Consider the following 17,891-nt stretch of genomic DNA (forward strand, 5'->3'; position numbering starts at 1 on the left):
CATCCTAGTTTGCCAGTTTCGATTCCTCTGTGTGGAGCAAGTTTCCTCCCTACATGTACCTATTCGCTTAGTGGTTGGAGTACGCCCTTTGGTGGCATCCATCCCTAGTTTGCAGTTTCGGTCCTCTGTGGTGGGAGCAAGTTTCCTCCCACATGACCATTCACTAGTGGTGGAGTACGCCCTTTGTGGCACCATCCTAGTTTCCTAGTTTCGGTCCTCTGTGTGGAGCAAGTTTCCTCCCCACATGACCATTCTCTAGTGGTGGAGTACGCCCTTCATGCACCATCCTAGTTTGCCAGTTTCGTCCTCTGTTTGGAGCAAGTTTCCTCCCCACTGACCATTCGCTAGTGGTGGAGTACGCCCTTCGTGGCACCATCCTAGTTTGCCAGTTTTGATCCTCTGTGTAGAGCAAGTTTCCTCCCCACATAGGACATTCGCTAGTGGTGGAGTACGCCTTCGTGGCACCATCCTATGTTTTGCCAGTTGATCTCTGCCTATTAGGAGTAAGTCTTCTATCAGCAATCCTATAGGCCTAGTCGGTGATGCCTCCTTAGACCAGGGCTTAGGTTTCCGCTACCTTGGTTTCCAGTTAGTTTCTGTCTACTATTGAGTAAGTCTTCTATCAGCATCCTGTAGACCTAAGGTTGGTGTGATGCCCTTCCTTAGACCCAAGCTAGGTATTCCCTATTTTGGTTTCCAGTTAATCTTCCTATTAGAGTAAGTCTTCTATCACATCTCTATAGGCCATAAGGTTGGGTATGCCCTTCCTTAGAACCCAGGCTAGGTAATTCCCACCTTGGTTTCCAGTAATCCGTCTCTAACTGGAGTAAGTCTTCTATCAGCATCCCTGTAGACCTAAGGTTGGGTGATGCCTTCCTTAGACCAAAGTTAAGTATTCCCTACTTGGTTTCCAGTTCTTTTGCCTATTTGTTGAGTAAGTCTTCTATTCAGCATCCTATAGGCCTAAGGTTGGGTGATGCCCTTCCTTAGACAGGTTAGAGGTATTCCCTACCTTGGTTTCTCCAGTTCTCTTGTCTAATAGGTGTAAGTCTTCTATTAGCATCCTATAGGCTTAAGGTTGGGAGATGCCCTCCCTTACACTCTTAAGATTTTACTTCTATTCGGTCAAAGCCAATGTGTGCAGCAGAAGTTCCTTCTACCATACACATTGGGGGTCCATTTGTTGACCTCATTTTTGTATGAGGTCACTAAGGCCCTTCCAAACTCAAGATCAATCCTAGACCTTAGGATCTACTCTAGACTTTAAGATCCTTTTCCTAGAGCCAGAACTTAGTATCCACTTTTGACTTTAAGATCCCTTTCCTAGAGCCAGACCTTAGGATCCACTCTATACCTTAAGATCCTTTCCTAGAGCTAGACCTTAGGGCCTACTCTAGAGCTTAGGATTCTCTTATTCCTCAAATTCTAGAATCTCTCTAGATCTTAGGACCAATCCAGACTTAAATCAATCCCTACCTTTGATCAACTCCACACTCAAATCAATCCATACCTATGATCAACTCCAACCTCAAATCAATCCCTACCCTTGATCAACTCAAATCTCAAAATTAATTCAAGCTTCAAACATATTCAAACCTTGATTCAATCAATTTGACAATCCAAACTTCAAACCTAGATTTTGATCCTACCTTTTATCTAGCTTTGATCCTATCCATTCATTAACAATCATCACATGATTGTAAATGATTTTGACACTTTAATATTAATCATTCAAACTTGAAATCCATTCCAAATCCAGAAATCCAGACTCAAATTCAAAGTCTTAAGGCCCTATCCTAAAGACCTTTTCCAAGGACTTTTCAAACATTTCAAAACCCAGTCAAATGGCCTCTGATTCAGGGTCTATCATTTACAAAATGATAAGACATGTCTCTAGAGGTTACCCTCTAATTTTGAACCCATTCTGAGGTCTCTAACCTTAGAATCTGAATTAAAATCCAAAGGGTGTAAAACCTTCAAATATTTACAGCCTATGCCATTGGACTTAACACCTTGAAGATTTTGATCTTGGAGCCCTTATCAAAGCCTCCAATCACTTTCAGACCCTTGATTGTAATCCATTGAGCAGTAAACTGCATTTTTTAGACCCATTTTTTACCCTAGTTGACCTATGGGTCAAAATTGACCAAAATACCCCTATGGAATTTCAAATGCCCATTTTGACTCAAATCAATTCCAAACTCCTTGAAACCACTTTCAATAAGTTTCAAATATCAAACCCAACTTGTTGAGCTCAAACCTGGACCTTGGGTCAACCTTGTTGACCAAGTCAACCAAGTTTGACCCATTGACCCATACACCCCTTCTCTTTCAAATTTTTGAATCAAGTCCATTCCAAGTCCTTTGAATGCAAGGGATGACCCTTTGGGTATCCAAGAGACCTCTCTTGGAGACCCAAGCCTTGGGCTCACTTGGGTTAGCCATATGGCTTGACCCAAGTGACCAAAGAGAGGCCTCCCTTGAGCCATCTCTTAACCCTAATCAAATTGAATCCAAATCAAGGTGTCATTGGGTTCCCATTGCCCTAATACATCTTCCTTGACCAGCCCAACCCTTGGGCTAACTTGGGTCATGAGTTAGGCTAACCCAAAGTGCCCAAGAGTACTTGGGATTGAGCCAATTCTCAACCTAAGCCCAATTGAACTTGATTGACACCTCCCATAGGTGGCTCTAGGTCCAACACACCTCCTCCAGCTAGCCCTTGCCTTGGTCTAACCTGGGTCAGGTTTTAGGCTAACCCAAAGAAGCCAAAAACACATGGACCCGAGCCATCTTTTAATCCAGATCAAATTGGACCCAATTGCCACTTGCATTGGGTCCACCAGACCCAGACCCACTTCCCACCTTGAGCCCAGGGTCTGGCCTTACCTGGGTTAAGCCCAAATTGATCCGAACCGAGCAGATTTGGATCAACCCGAGCCATCTTTTAACCCAGACCAAATTGGATCCAATTGCCACTTGCATTGGGTGCACCAGACCCAGACCTATCTCCCATACCAAACCCAGGGTCTGACCTGACCTGGATAAAGCTCAATTCGACTCGAACCGAGCAGGTTTGGGTTCAACCCAGCCACCAGATCAATCCAGACATCCCCAGGCCAAATTGACTCCACCCTTGGCTCCAGCATGTCCCCATCGGCCTCCCCCAGTCAACCCAACCCAGACCATGGCCGACGACAATCGGAGCCAATGGAAAATGAGTTCCAGTGGTCCCCCCAGACAACTCCTGGTTCAAGGCTGCTGTCGACCGGTTTGATCCCCACAATCTCCCTAGGACGTCTCCATCGTCCATCTGGCAGCGATTCGAGCCTTCTCCAGCTCAATCTCGGCCGTCCAAGCTCCCAAAAGGTGGCCGAATAGGCTCGAGCTTGCCATACCTCCAGAGGGATCCCCATTCATTCGAAATCGATTCCTAGAGCTTCGTCAAACTCCCATACGCTCCCTTCGAGCTTCCATACCAATCCCTTCGTCCGTTCGAGCAAGCGCCCGTGAAAGCTTTCGACGTCTTGCTCGAAGTCGCACCTCCAGCCGTCCTCCGGTCCCGACGCCTGAAGGAGAACAGTTCGTCATCGTCCCCTGAAGCTTCCTGATAGAGAAGCTCATTCGTTGAGGCCTTCTCTGCAGTAATCCCTCCACCTCGTGCTCCCTAGCTAGGTAGTCCGGTCAAGTGTGAAGGAAACCTTCACCCCAACGGATCTCCACCATTGGATTGAAGGTTTCTACTATCCTGATCCTCCTTGTGAAATTTCATCGGAGTTCGCCGGCGGGATTGCCCGGATCAAGACAGAGAAGCTCTACGATCTCAGATACGCTCGGGAGGTTGAAGACGAAATCTCAGTCGTTGATTTTGATCAACGGCTCGGATTAGATTCCGCGGTATCGAAGCGCGTTTGATCCCAGCCGTTTGATCCGCCATCCGACGGTTGTGGTTAATCCGGCCGTTAACGGTTAGCGCCAATCATTTCTTGGCCAATCAGCGCGCGGCGCGTGTAAAGAGCCGCTGACTGTGTAATTGCCGAATTAATAAATCCAAAAATTTAAGGGAACTTAAAAAATTCATAACTCCCTCCACACTTGTCCAAATTAGGTGTTCTTAAGCTCATTGGAAAGGCCTCAGGGAGATCTACAAAAGCCCTATGGTTCCAGGCCCTAGTTAGGTCAGTCTTAGGCTTAATTTCAATTTGAGCATTTTATGAATCTCTTTAATTATTCTTTAAATACAAGTCCACCAGGTCTGGAATTTTGGGAGATTGAAATTGAACATGTTTTTCACATGTCCAAATTTTATCTCCCCATTTTAGGTTGTTCAAGGGCATTTTCCCCAATTTTTAAGTTTAAGGGTCATGGTTTGACCCTTAAATTCAAAATGGGATATAGACCTATCCAATGGGATTTAGGATGTGATTTTGGTGTGCTGATGATGTGTAGGATAAGGAGTGTAGAGCCATTAATTTTGCCCCAATCCAAGTTTAGGATAGACCCCTGTATTGATTTGAAGGTGACTTAGAGCTCACCTTGGGTGGTTTGGTTAACCACCTTAGAGTACTCCATTTGAGCTCAAATTTGGTGGGTTTAGTCCTTAGGGTCAGGTGATCTTATGGTCCAAATTTCATCAAATTTGGACCTCATTTGGTTCCCCAAGTAGGAGCCTCAAAAATCCTTCTTAGAAATGGCCTGTTAACCCTAATTAATTTATAATGAACTATTCTTAATTTACAAAATCCATCAAAATGTTCATAATTGTTCTTAATTAATCCCTTAATTAATAAGAATTGAAACTCTCTCAAATTGATCCCTAGATTTGTCTTAGTTGAGCCCTTAGGTAGAATTAAGGTTAACCAATTTTAATTAATCCTAAAACATTTAAAATCCAAAAAGGGTTTTAAACACTTGTTGATCTGTCCTTAGGTCATTTATGACCTTTGGAATTGATCCCAAGGAGTTTAGGACTCATTTGGGTTCAAACCCTTAAGCAGCTCCCTTAGTTGAGATAATTTGTTAAACCCCTACGAATATGTATAATTTCTAAAATTCATTATTAATTACAGAAAATTTAGACTAATCAAATTCAATGGCTAATGACTTTAATTAGAATCTACTATTCCCTAAAAATACTAAACCTCCATGATTTGGTCAAAGTCAAGGACTCAACATCTTAGGTGACCTTAGGTCAAACCGGGCCAGAACTTCTAAAAATCATAACTTTTCGTAGAAAACTCTAAATTGAGTGTGCCACCTATCTAACAACTCATAATTAGGTCTAGTTTTTATTAAAAATCTGAAACCCTTAAGATTAACTCTAATTTTAAAAGTAAAATTTTGACCCCTTAGTTAACGTATCCGGATAACCCTCTAAAATCTGTTAACTTCTCCAAGTCTTAAAATTTTCTTAATAGGTTAATAAAATTCTCAACCAACCCATTAAAATCAGTAATCAACTCCCCTTAATATTAATCCACTCCTTTAATTTCAACCAATTTAAAATAACATAATTAACCCCGATTGCTATTGGGTAACCCAGGCCTACGAGGCTATTAGCTTAGCCCTTGGAAGTTGAAATAAACTTCACGGCCTCGGTGTGAAATAAAGGTAGTAATCAATTAACTTTTAAAATACACTTAATTAAAATTCCGAATCTATTAATATTTAAAGCTTAACTTAAATCCCCCTTTTGAGCCTTAACAAACCCAGAACTCTAGACAACTTTGATTAATCACCCAACCTAGGATTTACCCCAGCCACACGACCTTTTACACACACTTTAGATGATGTGCTAAGACAACCAACTCTAGATTTAGGTTAGGCCGGTGTTTACTTTACTGCTGTGTGTCAGATTTTTCGTAGTTTTCACTGCATGCTGTGGATGAAATTGCTTTGCTGTGTTTGCTTACTTTACTGCACTCTGTGGATGGATTGATGTGTTTGGCGACTAGATTACCCTTAGGTTAGGTACGATCTGGATGTTCACATAGTTTTCTGTAAGTGGTCACGCTCATACAGGGCAGTAAAAGGGGGCTAAATCAATAAAAAAAATATTATTATAAATGCTTGCAAAGGTGCTTCAGCTGCTAAAGCCCCCAAATAAAAAGAGCGTGGCCAGTGTGTTTAGTTTCTTTTCTACACATATATAACTGCTTGGGAATAACTGCTTCTTATTTATTAACTGCTTAGGATTACCCTGCAGGTGAGTCTACATTTTATTTTTAATATAATTGTAATTTGTACAATTGTCAAGTGTTGTGAAAGTTAATTTTGAGTTGGGATACATAGGTCCAAAGCTTGGGTTCCAAAGAGGAAAGGATGCCCTTTTGGGAAGTACTCCTTTTTCCATTTGAAAATCCAAATTTGGATCATACTTTTCTTATACCCAAAGAGGAAAGAATGGCCTTCCCCTTTAAAAGGGAAGTGCCCTCTTATCCATTTGGGTAGATTACCACGAAGAATCCAAGGAGTTTGAAGAAAAGGAGTCCAAAGAAGAACGAAATTGAAGACTGGAAGATTGAGGGTATCCCACTTAAAATTACTTGCGTCATTACTAGGCTTAAAATCCAGGTTGTTGTCAGTGGTGCCCGGCCACTTCACTTTCTGCAAAACTCTGGTTTGTAATAAGCAATGCAACTTTGCCTATGGACATTTATTAATTAGTTAATTTATATTTGATGTGATGAAATGATTGCCTCTAGGATTGCCTTCTTTTTTTAGTTTTTTGGCGATTGTGTGCCGCTTTTATTTTCGCCTGGATACGTGAGACTCATGAGGGTGTGAAAGTTTTATACTCATAACTTTAAAAGTCTAAAATTTTAGTCAGTCTAAAAAACATAGAAAGATAACGAATCTAGAGAATTAGCTGGGGATCGGCCCCGGGGTCGCATGCATATTTCTGCATTTCTTCTTTCCTTATTTTAGACCCTTCCCCACCTACGGGTAGAGTCCGGATAGTCTGACCTATGAGGACGAGGTGTCAGACCTGGGGAAGTCCAGTCTTCTAAAAAATTATTTTATAAGCCTGTTTTTAAAATTTAAAGCATATTTGATTTGGAAGTTGTTGACCAGCATGCATTGCATTAGAGACAAATTAAAAGAGTCAAAAATGTTAAATGCATCAGTTTTAGCATTTTAACACCCAACATAAGTCAAGGGGGCCAATTAGGAAAATTTCTAGATGTCGGCCCCAATTCTCTAAAACCTTAAGTACAACATCCCTACCACTCTTTCATAAAAGACCAGACTCATCTATTTTAAATCGATTAGGTGGTTAGCTGGCTCCCCAATCCAGGCCGGGGTAAGTCCAGGTTCTGCACTGCATTAGTTAGGTTCGGACGACTGTGGTCCAGTGTCCAAAATAGATTTAGGATCCGGGGCAGATCTTTGATCATAAGACCCCAAATTTCGGGAATATAATCCCAAATTTCTAATAAAATGCTCCAACCTCAAATTTAAACCTCTCTTATCAATCCTAAAATGTGAAGTCCCAACACTTAGATTAAGTTGGGATACTTCCGGATGGTTCTGAAATCTCAAGTTGTCCCCTACCTCTCTTCCTTTGATTCTGTTAATAAATGGTCATCTTGATCTCATTCCCTTTTGATTTTCCATAAAATTTCATTCGTCTTTGATATCACTCTTAGAAAATCTAACAAAATTTGTTCTTATTTATTAATCGAGAGTTTTTGTAGGAGACTCTTTCTCCCTATGATGTAATTAACTACGAGGGTTTGCGCTCGTAGGAGTTATGTAGAACCACACACACCTGATTTCAAATTAATCTTTTAAAATCTTCTTAGATTTCTTTGGGAAAAGCTAAAAAAATAATTGTCGTTATCATATTAGAAGAATTATCAATTGAAAGGTGTTATCTCCCTTTGGGAGATTACATCCTTCTTTGATAAGGCTTTGGATATGAATCCGACAATCATACTCCTTGAATATCATAACCAGACATTTAGTTGAACTTTACCTTGTCCCCTCGGGGCCGTGTGAAGTTCTCTTTAGAGTCTAGCTATGATATTCAAGACGAATTACATAATTCTAAGCCTGAACACCATTATGAAATTTTATTTTCGTCCTTCGGGGTTATATACTTTTTCCGAACGAGTTGATTCGACTTCTAGAATTAGAATCAATCTCAATTTTAAAATTCCCAAAGAAAACTAGGTATTTTTCAAAACTTGTTTTCAAAATTCCACAAACAGGATGTTAAGCCTATAGAACTGGCCCAAAGCTAACCAAGAGGGGGGTGAAATGTGGAATTTTTTAAAATTTCTTTTCACAATGAATAAAAAACGCAAAACCAAAATCACGCCACAAAAATAAATGCGGAATTAAAAGTGCGAAAGCAAGAAACAAGAACACAGAAATTTATAGTGGTTCGGTCAACTCGACCTACGTCCACTCCTTTGGAGGCACCCTCCAAGTATTGCCACTAACAAACACTGACGCTCCTTTAGCCCCCACGGCTAGGCAGAGAGCCCTCACAAGAAACTCCCTTTTTTTCCACCCCGGGCAAGGCAGAGAACCTATCTCCTTTTGATTCCTCCTGAAGCTGGCAGAGAACCACAATCAAAAGCTAACTCCTTACCTCTACCGACCCTTCCACGGATGAGAAACTCTAGACAAAGAAGAAGCAGAGTGATCCTTAAAGCAACCCTTGTGAATCCCCTCATAAGCTCCCCCTCATAAGATCCTCTCTCTCTCCCACTCTCTCTTTCTCTCCTCAAGTCCTTATCAGGTCAAGACAGCAGCCAAAGGTCTTCAAAAACGTTGAATAAGAGCTCTTAAATAGAAGAGCTTCAAAGGAGCTCATTAATTGCAAGTTACTGACTTTATCGTCTAGGCCAATATGGACATCGGCCTGGCCGATCAGTACAAATCCCAGTAGATCAGCCAGAGCATCGCCCTGAATGCACTCCTGGATGATTGAAAATTGGTTTGATCATCCAGGCCGATCTAACGATCGTCCCGGTCGATCAGTTCAAATAAGAGGAAAATAGTCCTGAGAATCGCCTTGGATACGAGCTAGTTGATATTTATCGTCCTGAAGTAACTTAAGGTTTTTAACTGGATCGTCTAGGAAGATCCTGCGATCGTCCAGGATGATATGATCGTATCAATCATCCTTAATTACTCCCTTAATTTTCGGATCAATTAAGGCATAATTTATGAATATCGTCCAGGCCGATCAATGATCGTCCTGGCCAATAATTTAAAAATATAGTATACCTTAATTGTCTTTGGCGGCAAATTCTTTCTATTTTGAGCTTATCGTCCTGGCCAATACACGTATCGTCCAGGCCGATATATTACTAACGGCTGACTTAATTAATAATCCTTATTTAGACTTTATGTTTTAAGCCTGATCGTCCAGGACAATGTAAATATCGTCCTTGCCGATATGAGTAAAAACAGAAATTCTAAGTCTCTCAAGTGTGTGTGTGTGTAGGGTTACTTAGCATCAGTCTCTTTGACCATTACAAGTAGACTCAAGAAGTGAAAAATAAAAGTACAGACTGACTCAACCCTAAACCTACGCAATCCTGAACTGGCTTCGTCTTGTTCGTCCGATCTTCGATTCCTGAAAAGTTAGAAGCAACAAGTAGTCCAAGAGAAATAGTGTTTGTCAATCATCAAAACATAAGCCATGAAAATAGATTTGCAACAATCATTTCATAGCATTTTGTCATTCATGGATGGTTTATCTGGTTACAATCAGATAAAGATGGATCCATAGGATGTCAAGTTTATTATTTTTCATACACCTATAGGTGTATTTTGTTACAAGGTGATGCCCTTCGGTCTCAAAAATGTTGGGGCCACCTATCAACTGCTATGACTGTCAGCTTCGATGAGATGATACATGAGCAAGTTGAATGCTATGTGGATGATTTGGTCGTCAAAAGCAAGGTCCGTGGAGATCACCTTTGAGATCTAAGAATAGTTTTTGAACGCATTCGCAAGTTTGATTTAAAGATGAATCCTTTAAAATGTGCATTTGGAGTAAGTGCAAAAAAGTTCTTAGGGTTTATAGTTCGCTACCATAGCATCAAGATAGACCCCTCTATGATTAAAGTCATAGTAGATTTGAAACTGCCTAAGAGTCTTACCCAGTTGAGTTCCTTTCAGGGTAAACTGGCTTTCGTTCGGAGATTTATCTTCAACCTTTCTAGTAAGTGCCATCCTTTCTCTGCACTAGTGAAGAAGGATGCCTGATTCCATTGGAATGAGAGTTTTCAGGAGGCCTTTGAGAGTATAAAGTGCTACCTAATAAACCCCTCTATTTTTGCTGCACGTATCCTAGGTAGGCTATTGATTCTCTACACTACGGCCCTGAATGAGTCCTTAGGTGCATTGTTAGATCAAGAGAATGAGGAAGGCAAGGATAACGCCTTATACTACCTTAGCAGACGATTAATACCTGCAGATCTTAAGTAACCAGCGATAGAAAAGCAATGTTTAGCCTTGATCTTCATGGTACAGAAGCTTAGGCATTATATGCTTTCACATAAGATTAATTTGATCTCTCGAGTCAACCCATTGCAGTATTTGATGACCTGTCTGACCCTCTCAGGTTGTCTAGCATGATGGTCTATGATACTACTATAATTTGACAATACCTTTGTCCCTCAGCGGACCGTCAAAGGACAGTCACTAGCTGACTTTCTGGCTGATCAACCGATCCCTACAAATTCACCACTCAATGATGATCTACTTGATGAATTAATCTTGAGTGTGGATGAACAGGAGTCCCCTACTTGAGAGTTTTACTTTTACGGGGCGTCATCTATTAAAGCTTTAAGTATATATGAAACTCCTACAATTAGGGTAGGATTAGGCTTGATCTTTGTGTCTCCTGATGGTCATACTCTACGATAATCCTATAGTTTATCAGAATCTCATACTAATAATAAAGCTGAGTACGATGCTCTGATTTTGGGGTTAGAGTTGGCCATTCAGATGAGTATTATGTGGGTGAAAATCTTTGGAGACTCCTAACTGATAATCAATCAAGTAGCTAGAGTCTACAAGGCACTTAAGCCTGGGCTCATTTCATATTATAATAAAGTAATGGAGCTCATGTGCTTTATACCAGAAGTAACTTTGGCCAGGATCCCTAAAACTGAAAATAGAAAAACAGATGCCCTGGCTAAGTTAGCAAAAGAATTAGCTGACCCTACTGGAAACCCAGTGTCTATTATTGTCCAATATTGTCAAGCTCTGTTCCCTGCATACATGTTTTCTCCCGATCAGACCCTCACAGTGTTTATTGTTGATGAGGAGCCAGATTGGAGAGAGCCCTTCATAGAATATTTAAAGCATGGTAGGCTTTTTGATGATAGATCTCTCGCTGCTCAAATTAGAAAGATAGGTCTATCATTTTCCTATATAAATAAAACTTTATATCAATGCTCTTTTGACCAAATGTGGTTGAGATTTCTCAATAAAGAAGAGCGTAATAGAGTCATGAGCGAGATACATGAAGGGCTTTGTGGTGCCCATCAATCTAGACCTAAAATAAAGGCGGAATTAAATGCCTTGGCTACTGCTGGCAGACTATGATCCATAATTTTATGGAGCACGCTAAGAGGTGCCATCAGTGCCAGATTCATGGCACAGTGATTCACCATACCCTAATCCGTTGCACCCTACTATTTCATCCTAACCATTTGAGGGCTGGGGCACGGATGTGGTGGGTCTTATAGACCCTCCTTCTTCTAAGGGTTATAGGTTTATTTTAGCCGCCATTGATTACTTCTTTAAGTGAGCCGAAGCTGTCCCACTTAAGGAAGTTAAATCAGAAGATGTGATACGTTTTTTTTGCGATAATATTATTTATCACTTTAGTGTTCCGTGCTGAACAATCTCTAATAACGGTCCATCCTTTAAAAGCACCAAAATTGTCAAATTTGCCCATCGCCATAACATCAATTGGCGATACTCCTCGATCTACTATTCCAAAGCCAATAGCTTTGCAGAGGTATTTAATAATACTCTTGTGTAACTGATAAGGAAAATCCTTGTTGCAAATAAAAAAGAATGGCATGATAAGTTACCTAAAATATTATGGGCATATAGGACTACCTACCGTACTCCTACTCAGTCCACCTCATATACTTTAGCTTTTGGGGTTAAAGCAGTCCTCCCACTTGAGGTCGAGCTCACCTCACTGCATGTAGCGGTTAGTTATAATATATCCGATAAAGATAATGCCTGACTAAGGTTGGAAGAGCTAAATGGTCTAGATGAGCTTTGCTTATGAGCTTATTAATGTCTTAAGCTTTGTCATACTCGAATGGCCCGGTACTACGAGCAACTTGTTAGACCCCGTACTTTTCGGGTAGGCGAGTTAGTTCTTGTTTTGCGTAGGCCTATCATCTCGTATCGGTGCCGAGGTGACAAGTTTGAGCATATTTTTTACTATAGAGAAAGTTTATGAAGGTGGTATCTACCTACTTGTTGATGCAAACGTCGTTCACCCAATGCCTATCATTAACGAGCAGTACTTGAAAATGTACTATACCTAAGTCTAGTACTTCGTAGGAGAGCCTCCCTACTGCCTATAGATGTCCCTCTGTATATGTAGCTCCTAAAATGATCCCTCTTTCTTTTAAGCAGTCTGTGTGGCCACGACGATTTATCCTCTACCACATGACATTTGCTTTGAAAAGTATAAGGTTATCCTTAGAGGTGATGTACTAATACACCGTAGGGATGTCTTATACTTTTGTCGATGCACACCAATCACATTGGTGCTGTCACATATAATTTTAGTTTGTTCTCCCCTTTGCAGGGCTTAGCCTGAAAGTTCGTTAGGGATGTTAAGCCCTATGAACTTAGTCCCAAGCTAACCAAGAGGGGGGGGTGAATTGGTATTTTAAAAATTTCTTTTCATAAAGAACAAAAATCACATAAATCAAAATCACACCACGAGAAAAATAAATGCGGAAATTAAAATGCGGAAGTAAGAAAACAAGAACATAGAGATTTATAGTAGTTCGGTCAACTTGACCTACGTCCACTCCTTGGAGGCACCCTCCAAGTATTGCACTACAAAACGTGACTCTTCTTTATCCCCCATGGCTAGGTGGAGAAGCCTTCATAAGAACCTCCTTTTTGCCACCCTGGCAAGGCAGAGAACCTATCTCCTTTTGCTTCCTCCTGAAGCTGGCAGAGAACCAACAACCAGATGCTAACTCCTTACCTCTACCGACCCTTCCATGGATGAGAAACTCTAGACGAAGAAGAAGAAGAGCGATCTTTGAAGCAACCCTTGTGAATCCCCTCACAAGCTCCCCCTCACAAGATCCTCTCTCTCTCCCTCTCTCTCTTTCGCTCCTCAAGGCCTTATCAGGTCAAGGCAGCAGCCAAAGGTTGTTCAAAACGTTGAACAAGAGCTCTTAAATAGAAGAGCTTCAAACGAGCTCATTAATTGTAAGTTGCCGACATTATCATCCAGGACGATATGGACATCGACCTGGTCGATCAGTACAAAACTCAGAAGATCGGCTAGAGCATCGCCCTGAATGCAAAGCTGGATGATTGAAAATTTGCTTGATTGTCCAGGCCGATCTCACGATCGTCCCGGCTGATAAGTTCAAATCAGAGGAAAATCGTCTAGAGCATCGCCCTGAATTCGAGCTGGTCGATATTTATCGTCCTAAAGTAACCAAGGTTTTTGAATAGATCATCCTGGCCGATCCTGCGATCGTCCAGGACGATATGATCGTATTAATCATCCTTAATTACTCCTTTGTGAAATTACTAAATGACAAGAGGGGGGGTGAATTATGAAAATCTTTTTCTCAATAAAAATAACCCTAAACAGGAGTACTAATCTTTTTATTATTTTTGAAATTTTACAACAAAATTTTAAGCAAGTTTTCTTCTACAAATTTCGCCATGCAATAGTTATGAAAATTAAATGCAAGTAAAAAGTAAATGACGATAAGGAAAAAACACACCAAGGATTTTTATAGTGGTTAGGTCAAAATATGACCTACGTCCACTCCCCGGAATCCTCCGCTCTAGGATTTTCACTATCAAAAATAGTTCTCCTTTTGCCCCCCTCGGCAAAGCGGAGAAGCCTTTACAAACATCCCTTTCACCAACCCGGCGTGGCGGAGTGTCAAACTCTATTTTTGCCCTCCTGGCGACGGCAGAGAACCTTCTCGTTTTTCTCCCTCCTGGAGAAGGCAGAGAACCTCAAGGTAACGGATGTAGACGAGCCTTTCCCTTGGAGATCCTCCCTCAAATCCTTCTAGGGTTATAGGAGGAGCAAGATGCAGCAAGTTTGGAGCAACCGTGTGATCTCCCTCACACCTCTTCTCCCTTACAACGCTCACCTTCTCCTTCCTCTCTCAACCCTAAAGAACTTCTCTAGAGCTCTCTCCCTTGGAATCCCTCTCTAATAACGTTCACCCCCTCTGTGATTCTTACTGAAAAAGGACTTGATTGACATCTAAAAATGGCTCCAAAAACCCTCTGATTTCAAAAGTAGCTGTTACTATTCGTACTGTACGATTCAACATCATACAGTACGATCTTTATAAACAGACGTCATCCGGGTACGAAGATGTACTAACAGTTCAAAAACAATTCGTACTGTATGATATAATATCATACGGTACGATCCACAAAATACTATTCGTACAGGATGATGGTCTGGACGATCAGATATTGTCTCTGTTCATCGTATGGTATGATTAATATCGTACAGTACGATGTGTCAAAAACCAAGAGATCGTCCAGGACGATATCCGGGACGATCAAATTTCATCTCTGTTCATCGTATGGTAATTTCAGGTTCGTATAGTACGATGTTTAAAATTTAATTAGGCCTGGATTTCATGCATTAATTATGGGTTAATTTAAGTAAGTATTTAAAATAGATCGTACAGTACGAAAATGTTCGTACAGTATAAACAACGCAAAATCACTTACTCAAATTAAACTACGGCTAGGGTTTTGGATCTGAACATATCATATAGTACGAATAGCTTCGTACAGTATGATCTATTCACAGAATCGTCCACATAGCTCTGATCGTACGGTACGAATTAAAATAGTACAGTACGATCTCTAGAGAAGAATTTCTATTATATTTTGCATTTAAAAAACAAACTCTCCCCCTGTGTGTGTGCATGGTAGCTCTTACTCTTATGAATTTTGTGGCTAGACTCAATAAAGTAAAAATAAAATAAATAGAAAAATACAATGTCTTACTCATACTCCTAATCTACCCGTTCTTGAGTCTTCCTTTCATCTTGAGTCACTTGTAATCTTCCGGAAATGTTAGTACTCAAGGACAATAGCAAATAAAATAATATTCAATGAAAAGTTGTTCCAAAACACTCATTATTTGGCATCATCAAAATCTCAAACTCGGGGTCATGGGTTGCAACAATCTCCCCCTTTTTTATGATGTCAAATAATTTGTTGTAAGTAGTAAGTACGAAAAGCATTTCTTTTTTTTTATTTATATATATTTTTTTATATTATTTTTTTAAAATTAAACACAATAAAGAAAAAAATAGGATACCAAAAGCAAGTACAAAACAAAAGGAATGCATTTAGATAACATGCACAACATCAGGTACAACAAACTTCTCCCCCTTTTGACAGCACAAAAAGGAGGAGCAACTAAAAGCAAAAAGCAAAAGAAGAAAAATTATAATGCAAACACAAATAATCTAAGCAGACGGGTCCTGATCAGGTGGTGGTGTAGGTGGATTTGGTTAAAAATATTGAAAGAGAGCATCGAAGCGGTGATCAATTGCAGTACAGCGTTCTCCAAACCATTGCATATCTGTCTCGTGTTGCTGATGTTGTTCTTGAATATGCATGTCGAGACGAGTCTGCAGCTGGTCGAAGCGTGCGACCAAATCATCATTAGGGTGTGCTGGTGCAAGTGCTCGGGGTACGACATGGCGTCGTGGTCGAGCTGGAGCTGCTGCGGGGGCATCTTCTCATTCTTCTTCATCAAAGATGGGTTCTTCAGGCTCGTGTCCCCGATGAAAGAGAATACAGAAGGAAGCAACCGTATAAAAAAATAGGAAGCATGTCGGGTTCACGAGGGTAGAACAATTGATATTTATTGTGGAGGATATATCCTATTAGGTGACCAAGAGCTAGATTCTGTTTCCGTCGAGTGGTAGGTAGACGAACAAAAGTTATGTGGCGAATATAGTTACTAATTAAATCAACCTCATCAAACTTTATGTTGGACATAATAAGATAGGTAGCGACGGATAAGGTCAGGGTCAGATTGATACGGTCGCCACCTTTGGGTATTATTGAGGTTCTAAGGACATGCTTAATTATTCAGGCATTTTGAGTTAAGGATTGAACGAGAGGTTGGTGTTGATGGAAGGTAGCATTGCTAAGGACTCTATTAACATCGCTCCAATCAAATTCATCGGTAAGAAAAGAGCGAACCAAATGTCCTTCAGTGGACAACCCAATATATTGGGCTATGTCGGCTCTAGTGATCTCAATGTTGCGGCCACAAACAAAAGAGTGAAAGGTGGTGTTGTCGATGAAGTAGATGAGGTTAGCTAGAAATTCTAAGAGAAGTTTAGAATTATAGGGAAATGCCAGGGTGAGTTGGAATTGGAAGGTGGTGGAAGCAAAGAGGCCCATTACTTCGAAATTGAGAGCAGCCTGATTAAGCATTTTTTAAGAAGAAATTTTGCAAGCTTTATATCGGTGGTAGGCTTCATCATTTTCAGTATTCAGAAAGCGAGCAGGTTGGCGACTCGAAGAGGATGAGCTTCTAGCAGTCATCCAACCTCGTTTAGACATTGCAAGAGGTCACGAAACTAAGTGAAGGGCTGAGTGAGGAGAGGTTTGAGTGAGAAGAACGGCCTAGGCAAGGGTACTTATAGAAAATTTTGATAATCATAAAGTACGATCTAGGATCGTACAGTATGATAGTCAATTAATGTCCTGACCAGTCATTTCGAGAAAAGGCAGTCAAATCGTACAGTACGATAAGGATCGTATAGTACGATCAGGTGAATTTCGATCGTCCCGAGGCCCTTAGTACGACTTTTGACCAAAAGTTTCGTACAGTACGAACAGGTGTATCGTACAGTACGATACATAATAAATATCGTACCAAACAGCTTTAACTCATATTTGTCCCTTGTGCTGATGTGGATCATACCGTACGAAAAGGATGTATCGTACAGTACGATACTCAATAATGTCGTACCAACCGGATTTAATTCGTCCCAATCCTTTGCTAACGTGTATCGTATCATACGAAGAAGATATATCTTATAATACGGTAGGCAATAATGCGGGATAAATATCATACAATACGATGTAGGTCGTACAGTATAATCAATAGAGCCAAAATCTGCTTATTGGTGGACGTTATGTAGATTGAGATGTATCGTACAGTACGATGTAGGTCGTACAGTACGATGAACAGTCAATGCAGAGTTTTGGTGTGGTGAGTGTGTGGTGATCAGGAGCAGTCCTAAAAGTTATTATTTTTGTTTTATTTTTTTTATGCATTTATATCTATGACACCTAATCTAGTCCTCAAGGTGCTAAAGGTGTCGAAAGCTAAAGGTTTTGTGAATATGTCTGCCAATTGATCTCCTGTAGCGATGTGATGTAATTCTATATCTCCCTTAGCGACGTGATCTCTAATGAAATGATGTCTAATGTCTATGTGTTTCGTTCGAGAGTGTTGAATTGGATTCTTAGAGATACAAATTGCACTTGTATTGTCACACATGATCGAGATGGTTCCAACAGGTAGTCCAAGATCAAGAATTTATTGTTTTAACCATAGTACCTGTGCAACACAACTTCCTACTGCAATATATTCTGCCTCGGCTGTGGAAAGTGCTACTGAGTTTTGCTTC

The sequence above is a fragment of the Dendrobium catenatum genome, unplaced genomic scaffold (assembly GCF_001605985.2).
Source record: "Dendrobium catenatum unplaced genomic scaffold, ASM160598v2 fragScaff_scaffold_1673, whole genome shotgun sequence".
In the NCBI taxonomy this organism is placed as follows: domain Eukaryota; kingdom Viridiplantae; phylum Streptophyta; class Magnoliopsida; order Asparagales; family Orchidaceae; genus Dendrobium; species Dendrobium catenatum.